At 51.4% G+C, this 8550-nt stretch overlaps 1 protein-coding gene and 1 pseudogene across 3 annotated transcripts in view; one reads left to right on the top strand and one right to left on the bottom strand.

Annotated features, from left to right (window-relative positions):
- Nucleotides 1–1829, bottom strand: part of ACLY (ATP citrate lyase) — a 38959-nt gene extending 37130 nt beyond the window's left edge. For both annotated transcript variants that reach the window (XM_081109255.1, XM_081109254.1), the window contains exon 1: nucleotides 1599–1829. The gene's annotated coding sequence lies outside the window, so the exon portion shown is untranslated. The remainder of the gene's footprint in view (nucleotides 1–1598) is intronic.
- Nucleotides 1830–5531: 3702 nt separating this feature from the next.
- On the top strand, nucleotides 5532–6168 carry LOC308532882 (eukaryotic translation initiation factor 4E-like; annotated as a pseudogene). The gene has a single exon. The product of its transcript is annotated as a eukaryotic translation initiation factor 4E-like (transcript).
- The last annotated feature ends 2382 nt before the right edge of the window (nucleotides 6169–8550 follow it).

The raw sequence follows: 8550 nt of genomic DNA on the forward strand, positions 1-8550 counted from the left end.
TCAGGGCAGAGCTAAGACCTCAGGGGTCTACTGTGAGGCCCAAGAAACTGTTACCTAGTGACAGTTAAGTGGGCAAACCATTTGGGAACCTAAAACACATTACACACACACACACACACACACACACACACACACACACGCACACGCACACAAACACATGCACATATGCACACCCGCACGCACACTCCCCGGGAGGGACCTACGGAGCTGACTGGGGTCTTTTCTGCAGACGGGGGATGTGACCCAGGACTGAGTTCATCTACAGCCGCCACCAAAGGCAGAAGCAGCCACAGGGAAGGCTGGATGAAAGGAGCCTGTTGCCAGGAATGCACAGCTGGGACACAGCCAGTGGAGCAGAAGCACTGGGGACGCTACTTAGTGTCTCTCTCCGGGAAAGATCAAAAGTACTCATTTTAAGGTGAGCAGCCGTGAGGTTGGGGTTTTTTGAGGGCAGTTCTGTGAGTGCCCCCTACATCGTGTCATCAGGGGGGTGGAGACACCAGCTGCCAGGTGTCTGAGGGACCTTCCTATCCACGTCTCCTAAGTGCGGAAGCTCTGTAAGAGGTGAAAATGACCCGTCCGGGCAGCTGGGGTCCGCCAGCTAGCCGTCCCTCACCCAGCATTGCAGAAATCCAAGGAACCGACCTGGCTGCAACACCGAGCAAAGTGACTGGGCTAAGCGCGGCTCCCCACCATCCTCTCCAACACCCGCTTCCCGGGCAGACTGCGGGGGACCCCCTAACGGCATGCATCATTCCTTGGCACTGCACACAGTCTCTGCCAAGGTTGGAGCGGGCAGCAGGCGCGGGGGGCTGGCCCTTGGCCAGGCCCGACAGGAGGGCGGCGGCGGCGGCATCCTCCGGCCCCTTGAGGACCCGGCTCCGGCCAACCTTGGCGTCAGCGCCAAGGGTGGGGAGGGAGACGGGCGCCCCGGCCATCTGTCGCTGAGAGGCTTGGCCCGACGGCACCTCCGAAGCGAGGAGGGTCCTTCCTGCACCGCCACTCTCTGGCCAGGTCCTCGCGGCGCGGCGCGGCCAGGCCCGGACAGCCCCAGCCCGCGTGGCCCGTGGCGGCGGCACGCCCAGGTGGCTCCCTCCGCTTCGGCGCGGGGCTCCGTGGACCCCACGGCACTAAGAGGAAGGGCCTGAGCCCGGCTTGCGAGGGGCCCGAGTGGGACCAGAGGTCACCGTTCTACTTCCCGTTCCCCGCATCCGGCGGGGGGAGCGGATGGGGGCGAGGGGTGGCCCGATAAAGCCTGAGGAAGCTCAGTAACTGGCCCCGGGAGGGGGTGAGGGGCGCCAGCATGGAGAAAGTGCGATTTCACAGAGGCAAGAAGCAAGGACGGCGGAAGCCTGTGCAAACCCCCAGAAACTGGAAGGTGGGAGGGCTGGGGGTTAGTCGCACGTGACTGCTAGCCGGGGTCTCAGGCGAAGTCTAACCTAAAGGCTAACCCCCCGAAAAACTTCCAAGGAGGTGCAGGGAGGGTGCGTGAACACCAAGCCGGCCTCTGTGGAGGCGGTTCCGGGTTGAGGGAGGGAGGCAGGAAGCTCCTGGGCCAGGTCGGGGCCCTACCGGGGAAGCAGCCGCCCGCCACTCACCTCTCCGCGAAAGTCCGTGCGGGGCGCTTCCTCCACAGGCCGGGACCCAACGCCCACTCTCCGGAGCGCGCCAGCCTCCCGCAGCCGCTAGGGATCCGGCTTTTGTCCTGGCCCCGGAGGGCTTCTCCCCGCCCCTATCAGCACACGTCGTGAGCCGCCCGGCGATTGGTTACATGCGTTCCCTAGCCTGAGCGCCAGGGCTCCTCCCAATTCGCTGCCCTGTAGAGCTCCGCCCAGCGGGCGGGTCCCAGGGGCTGCTGGGAGTTGTAGTCCCGCCAGGGTATCCTTCCCATACAACCCCCTTGCGCCGCCTCTCCGGAGCCTGCTGGGCCGGGGAGGGATCAGGGGCGGAGTCTCGGGTGGGGAGATGGGCCGAGCTACGCCGGGAGGAGAACGTACCGGGCTGGGGGCCGTGGCCTGATCGCCTAGGGGCTGGGCCGGCCGTCACTCCGATGGGGGTGTCGAGTGGGGGGAGACGGGGAGGGAAAAGGTGTCGCTTGTTGGCCGAACTGGCTGTAGCGCTGCTTTGAGGACCTGGAGTCTCCTTCCTGTCTCCCCATGGGAAAAACTGACGTCGGCATCCCAGCTGCCTGAAATGGGCCACACCGAACCCAGTCGTTTAACCCTGCTTTTTAACAAGCCGTGGCAAACTGCTTTCCCAAATGCATTCGGACCCTCTAGGTTGAGCCCTTGGGGGCGAGGCTGAGAGCCGAGGCTAACTTACCAGACTTCGCAGTATGGGATCAGGCGGGGGACAGGGTGAGCGAGTGAGGCAGGCTAGGAGGGTGCCATGCACCGCACTCACCTGCTCAGCTCACCGCGGTTTCATGGAAGTTTCTAGTGCAGAGCTGGGGCCATCCCTGCCACTCTCCTGCTCCTCCTCCCACCCCACCCCCCAGCCCACGCAGGGACACTGGAATGAATGAACTGCTCCCTCGCTATTCTCCATTACCTGTGAAACAAACTATAGTTTCCGAACCAAAAACCTGGGACACCCGATCTGATAGGTACTGGTGAGATTGTGGGGGAGAATATTTGAAATCAGACACTCTTAGAACCCAGGACGTAATATTTACTGCTCCGACATTCTGGAGCAGTAAATATTGCTCCCGCCTTGTAGGTCTTTCCAGCTGCTCCCTGACCCTAACAGCTGTTTAACTTCAGGGTGGAGAATCATGGGCTGAGCAGCTGAGGTTAAGGGGTCAGGCCAATGCACAGAGAGTCAGCATGCCTGTGCCCCTGCCAAGCACCTGGGTGACACTCACACTGTAGCAATGTTGTGACATTATGATGACAAAAACTGTGTTATGCCCTCCTCCCCCTAATCCAGTTGTAGCCAGGAGTGGGGCAGCTAAACTTGCTGCTCATTCCTGATATAAGTGACCCTTGATGACATCACTTCCTGGTCCCTTCCTTTTGAAAGAACTCCTCACCTCCTCTCTTTCTTGGCCCCACAGCCTCTCTCACCCCTGCATGGGTTGCGTGAGCTCCACCCCTACCAAGAATCTTCCCAAATGGCACAAATCTCAGAGAAGGACCACCTCTCTGTAGGTAAAGAAAACATCTACGAATGTGAGCTCGTGGAAAGACTGCAGTCAGGAAGGGTCACCTGTGCAGCAGTTATCCCTCTGGTTAGAAAGATAGACTGGTTCAGAAACAGGCATCCAGGTGGAAAATAAACTATAATAAACTCTTTGTACGCCAACTTGGCGATATTGATAACATTTTAAATGTGCACGCCCTTTGCCCCAACTCTTTCATTTCTAACAATTTACTCCTTCAAGTATACTTGCCTATGTCCATGAAGATAGGGATTTTTGTTTTCTTCACTGCTGTGTCTTCAGCACTTTGAATAGGGCTTGGTACCTAGTAAATGCTCAATAAATGTTGGCTGAGTGATTAAGTCCCCCCTCTAGGTGTTGCTGGGACCAAATCTGACTAGTCCCAGACAGGGGTAAGGAGAAAGTAACTGTCCAGAGAGTGAGGGGGGAGCAGTGTTGGCCAGAGTCCATGAATCAATCACTGAAGTGTTTCAGTTTTCTCAGTGGGCCCATTCAAGGCTTCTGCCCCTCACCCCACCCCCTAACCTCCCCAGAAAAGACTCTCTCATTACCCCACCATGTCCCCACAGAGACTCCTGTACCCCAAATTAATCAATATGGCCTCATCTTCTCAAAGGCTCTAAATTCACCCGGCCAGTGTTGCTCAGTGGTTGAACGTTGACCCATGTACCAAGAAGTTGCTGGTTCCGTCAAAGGACATACCCGAGTTATGGGCTCAATCCCCAGAAGGGGGCATGCAGGAGGCAGCCGATCAAAGTTTCTCTCTCATCGATGTTTCTCTCCCTTCCTCTCTCTCTCAAAAAAAATCAATAAAAATATTTTTAAAAAAATTTTTAACCACCTCTAAACTCTTTTGCTTTTCCTATCTGAATCTTCTAAAACGGGCCGGAGGACAGTTTCATGTCATTGGACACAGAATACACGTACAACCCCTGTGCCCAAGCTGTGGGCATTCTATCTCAGTTTCAGAAGCCTTCGCCTGCCTAATGCTTCCCTCTTAGGTTTTAATCCATTTTAGCTGATATTCATTGAGCACCTACTATGCGAAAGGCATGGATGCTAGCACATACTCCCCACCACAACCTCATTTTGCCGCCAGGTCTCTTGCCCGGTCCACTAAAACCGCTGCAGGTGAGGAGGGAGAGAAAATCATATCCAGCAGGTCTCTCCCCTGGCCTGGGAACTCCTTAAGAGCCAGGAATGCATGCCTTGTTCCTTTTGGCATCCCCAGTGCATATCATGGGATTTGGCACATGTTAGGCACTCACTGTATGAGTGACTGAATAAACACTGAAATGAACATGCAAATGAAAGAAATAATATATAGGGGAAGAGTAGGGGAGGGCAGGGCCTACCTGAGTGTACAGTTCTAAACCCACCTCTCTCCCTGTGACAACTAGAGAGAGGGGCTTACATCAGAGGCTCATCAGGGTCCACCCTGTGAAAAGCCACTGGGTTCCCACTCGCTTTTGGCCCAACACTGACTGACCAACCTTCCTTTGGAGTCAAGGGCCCAGGTGACCTGGGGACGCTCCCCAGGAGGTTCAGCCAGAGCCAGCATCTGTGAGCAGGAAATGTTTTCCAGCCAGACCAGCCAGCTCCCGGCCAGCCTCTTCCCACAGTCATCCCAACTCTGCGCTCACCCTGCCTTAACAATGGCCGCTGCCTCCTCCCCACCAGGCGTATTCCTGAGACATTCCCCCTCTTTTAGGAACTCTTGTCCTACGAAGGCCACTTACCACTTCCCGTTGTGAGACAGAACTTGCACAACTCCTCTCACAACAGGATCATTTACCCTGAACTGTGCGAGGCAGGTTTAACCTCATCTCTGAGTGAGGGTGTTGTTTTTGCCTCTTGTCTCTGTTAGCCATGTCCCATGCTTGGGAAGTCTCACGGTCAGGCGGAAGCAGAGGGCATGGTGTACAGAACAGCACTGCCAGCCTCCATTAGGACCAACGTCTCTACCCCAACACCAACCGTAAGGTTTTAGGACTGTGCCTCACCTCCGATGTTTGGAGGCCTCATCCCAAGCATGGGTTGCGCTCACCTCTCCCCCTTATAATTTAGGTGCTGCCTCAAGAATGCACAGCCCCACCTGCGGACTGAAGGGTCCCACGTTCGATTCCGGTCAAGAGCATGTACCTTGGTTGCGGGCACATCCCCAGTCGGGGGTGTGCAGGAGGCAGCGGATCGACGTTTCTCTCTCATTGATGTTTCTGGCTCTCTGTCCCTCTTCCTTCCTCTCTGTAAAGAATCAATGAAATATATTTTTTTAAAAAAGAATACACAGCCCCAAGTGCTGCTTATTCAGGGCTCCATGATCGCAGATTTATAGAATGTCAGACCCAAAAGAGACTGCAGAGGATCTAAGATGGCGACTGTGGAACCGGAAACCACCCCTACTCCTAATCCCCCGCCTACAGAAAAGAAAACAAAATTTAACCAGGAGGTTGCTAACCCAGAACACTATAGTAAACATCCTTTACAGAACAGGTGGGCACTCTGGTTTTTTTTAAATGATAAAAGCAAACCTTCGGCTGATCTCTGAGTTTGATACTGTTGAAGACTTTTGGGCTCCGTACAACCATATCCAGTTATCTAGTAATTCAATGCCTGGCTGTGGCCACTCACTCTTTAAGGATGGTATGAAACCTATGTGGGAAGGTGAGAAAAACAAACGAGGAGGACGATGGCTAATTACACTGAACAAACAGCAGAGACGAAGTGACCTCGATCGCTTTTGGCTAGAGACACTGCTGCGCCTGATTGGAGAAGCTTTTGATGACTACGGCGATGACGTATGTGGAGCCGTTGTTAATGTTTGAGCTAAGGGTGATAAGATAGCAATACGGACTACTGGATGTGAAAACAGGGATGCTGCTACACATATAGGGAGGGTATACAAGGAAAGGTGAGGACTTCCTCCAAAAATAGTGATTGGTTATCAGTCCCATGCAGACACAGCTACTAAGAGGGGCTCCACCACTAAAAATAGGTTTGTTGTTTAAGAAGATACCTTCTGAGTATTCTCATAGGAGAGTGCATCAAGCAATCGAGATTTGAGAGCTGAACCAAAGCTTCTTCAAAAGCAGAGTGGACTACATTTAAATTTGATTTCCGCCGAAACCTGTTTGGCTCAGTGGATAGAGCGTCGGCCTGCGGACTGAAGGGTCCCGGGTTCGATTCCGGTCAAGGGCATGTGCCTGGGTTGCGGGCATATCCCCAGTGGGGGAAGTGCAGGAGGCAGCTGATTGATGTTTCTCTCTCATCGATGTTTCTAACTCTCTATCTCTCTCCCTTCCTCTCTGTAAAAAATCAATAAAATATATTTTTAAAAAAATAAAATAAAATAAATTTGATTTCCATCTAAATGTTGCAAAGATATAAGAGAAGTCTCATTCGCTTTTGTCTTGTACTTCTGTGCTCATCTTTGTTGTGTTTTTTTTTTGGCTAGAACGTCCACTTACTCAATCAAAGAATTACAGTACACATCATCCCCAGAATCCATTAATGTGTTTCTGGCCCACTCTGTAATAGCTTAGAAGAATTATTATTGCAAACATATTTTACCCATCCACAATGTTAAAATAAGAACTTGCAATTCTATAACTGACAGGAGAAGAATTCTGTTTATGTTCCATTGTATGCAGGAGCATATTTTGCTGGTTTGAAGGAGTACGATGCATACAGTTTTCTAGCAATTTTTTTCTAGCAATTTTCCTTGTTCCCTCTTACAGCATTGTCTTTGCTGTACTCTTGCTGGTGGCTGCTAGATTTTAATTTATTGGTTTCCCTACTTGATGACATTAGGGATTCTGATTTCACTTTTTCACTTGTTTTGCTTTTGTTTTGTTTTTTCCTCATGTAATATTGGTGAAGGATCCAGGAATATGACACAAAGGTGGAATAAACATTAATTTGGGGCATCCTTTGGTATTTTTTTGTTTTTTTTGTAACTACAAAGCTTTGCTACAAATGTATGCATTTTATTCAACTCAGTGACCTATGTTTGTGTGATTTCCTAAACATAATTGTGGATTATAAAAAAATGTAACATCACCCTGGCTGGTTTGGCTCACTGGATAGAGCGTCGGCCTGGGGACTGAAGGGTCCCAGGTTCGATTCCGGTCAAGGGCATGTACCTTGGTTGCGGGCACATTCCCAGTAGGGAGTGTGCAGGAGGCAGCTGATCGATGTTTCTCTCTCATCAATGTTTCTAATTCTCTATCCGTCTCCCTTCCTGTCTGTAAAAAAATCAATAAAATATATTTTTTAAAAAAAGAAAGTGGGCCATAAAAGAACGAATATAGTACGATTCCCTTTACCTCATTAAAACAAGCAAACCTAAATCGTTTTTTAAAACTACAAGAAAAGCAAGGAAATGATTATCTCAAAGAACTGGACAGTGGTTCGCTCATTCAAATGCATACTTACTGAGTCCTGCAACGTGCCGGGTACTATTCTGGGCACTGGGGCAACAGTGGTGAATGAAGGAAGCAAAAGTGCTTGCCCTTGTATAGCTTACATGTTATCATGGGAAACAGTAACAAACAATCCATAAAATACGTAAAGAAGTTATTTAGTATATTAAGGAGTGGTGTTATGGAAAAAGGAAAACAAGAGTAGGGCATCAGGAATTCCCAAATCGAGGTGGAGGGCAAGTGGGTTGCAGTATTACAGAGAGTGGTCAGGGTAAGCCTCATTGCAAAGGAGAGATTTGAGCAAATCAAGAAGGAAGGGAGTGAGTCAGTTAAGTGGCAGGGAGGGAGCATTCCAGGCCCATTATGGGCCGTTTGGGGCTAAGAGAACACCCAGAGCAAAGGCCCTAGAAAAGGGGCAGCCTGCTGTTTTTCTCTTCAAGGAACAATAGGAGGCCAGGTGGCTGGAGCGCCCATAATGGAGAGAGCAGCTTTTATTCTGAGTGAAATGGACCACTGCAAGGTTCTGAACAGATCTGACCGGCATTTCAAAAGGAATATTCTGACTGCTCTGTTGGGAAGGAAGGGGGTGAGGGTGGAACGAAGAGACACAGTTAGAAGGATATTGCAGTAATTCAAGAGAGAGATAATGGGGGCTCAGACCAGGGTGGTAATCCAGAGAGAGGGTGGTGGTTACCTGGGGAGGCCTCGGCGGTGCAGGGATGGGGCTGTGATTTGGGAGGGGCAAGGGAGAGGGAGCGAGAGACAGAAACATCAACGATGAGAGAGAATCATTGATCAGCTGCCTCCTGCACACCCCACACTGGGGATTGAGCCCACAACCCAGGCATGTGCCCTGACAGGGAATGAAACCATGACCTCCGTGGTTCATAGGTCGACACTCAGCTTCACAGGCCAGACTAGAATAAATCTTGAAAACAGAGAGTGTAAGCTCTCTTGGTCCTTTTTCAA

Source organism: Myotis nattereri, assembly GCF_964212035.1.
Source record: "Myotis nattereri genome assembly, chromosome: 16".
NCBI lineage: Eukaryota > Metazoa > Chordata > Mammalia > Chiroptera > Vespertilionidae > Myotis > Myotis nattereri.